The sequence below is a fragment of the Leptonychotes weddellii genome, chromosome 4 (genome assembly GCF_054177405.1).
Source record: "Leptonychotes weddellii isolate Sample4059 chromosome 4, ASM5417740v2, whole genome shotgun sequence".
Classification (NCBI taxonomy): domain Eukaryota; kingdom Metazoa; phylum Chordata; class Mammalia; order Carnivora; family Phocidae; genus Leptonychotes; species Leptonychotes weddellii.
Window position 1 is genome coordinate 159,786,350 of NC_138372.1, and position 1,420 is coordinate 159,787,769.

Below are 1,420 nucleotides of genomic sequence, written 5' to 3' on the forward strand. Positions count from 1 at the left end.
CTAACTTACAAAGCTGTAAGATAATACACTTGTGTCATTTTAAGCCACCAAGTTTGCAGTAATTTGTGATGACTGCAATAAAAAACTTATGCACTTATCTTAATAAAACTTCCAATTTAAAGGACTTATCAGAGAAAGGTCCCTATAGTCATTTATACGGGATTTTTAAAAATTCAGGTCATATCGGGTCCTTAATGACGGGTATATTAAACTATGTTATAATCAGAAATGCATGTATAACCAACAAAACTAGTAAAATAGTGAACAATTGAAAGTTACATGGTCAGTTATTTTATATAAAAACTCCAAAAAGTTTGTTACTAGTTAGAATTATTTCATCTAAGAGTGATTTCCAAGGCAGTATCTGGAGTTTCCATAAAAAAACAGAACCTTCCATCTCAGAAGAAGGGATATCAAGAAGAGGACCAGAATTCTCTACTTCCAAGTTCAGTGATTCACCCTGTTCATTACTCAGGTTTGAATTATTTTTCCTTTGAATTTCTTGCTCTTCCAACTCCAAAGATTTATCTGAAGCTGGAGCTACAACGGTGTCATCTTCATTTTCACGTAGAAAGCTACAAATCATGTTGGGTCTATAGGAGAAATCATTGTCCTTGATTTGCAGGCATTTCACACCACCTATGCTTTCTTCTCCTTCTTTCTTTTCTGTCAAAAAAGTTCTTGTCATGCTGAGCTATAATTGCATGGCATTTATATTTTAGTATTGTTTTATTACTGCCTTCTGCATCACCATGTTCAACATTTGCTTCAAATGTAACATAGGTTCCACGAGTGTCTTCATACTCTCCAGCAAGGACATAGCTGCCCACTTGTAGAATGGGCCTCTCACATCAGGGAAATCCAAATCAAAACCTCAATGAGATACCACCTCACACCAGTCAGAATGGCTAAAATTAACAAGTCAGGAAACGACAGATGTTGGTGGGGATGTGGAGAAAGGGGAACCCTCCTACACTGTTGGTGGGAATGCAAGCTGGTGCAACCACTCTGGAAAACAGTATGGAAGTTCCTCAAAAAGTTGAAAATAGAGCTACCATATCACCCAGCAATTGCGCTACTGGGTATTTACCCCAAAGATACAAATGTAGGGATTCGAAAGGGTACATGCACCCCGATGTTTATAGCAGCAATGTCCACAATAGCCAAACTGTGGAAAGAACCAAGATGTCCATCGACAGATGAATGGATAAAGAAGAGGTGGTATATATATACAATGGAATATTATGCAGCCATCAAAAGGAATGAGATCTTGCCATTTGCAACAATGTGGATGGAACTGGAGGGTATTATGCTGAGCGAAATAAGTCAATCAGAGAAAGACATGTATCATATGATCTCACTGATATGAGGAATTCTTAATCTCAGGAAACAAACTGAGGGTTGCTGGAGTGGGGGGTGG

The 1,420-nt window shown here is 38.0% G+C and overlaps 1 pseudogene; it reads right to left on the bottom strand.

Annotated features, from left to right (window-relative positions):
* Nucleotides 1-292: 292 nt before the first annotated feature.
* LOC102740453 (general transcription factor 3C polypeptide 6 pseudogene) overlaps nt 293-1,420 on the bottom strand; it is a 2,918-nt pseudogene continuing 1,790 nt past the window's right edge.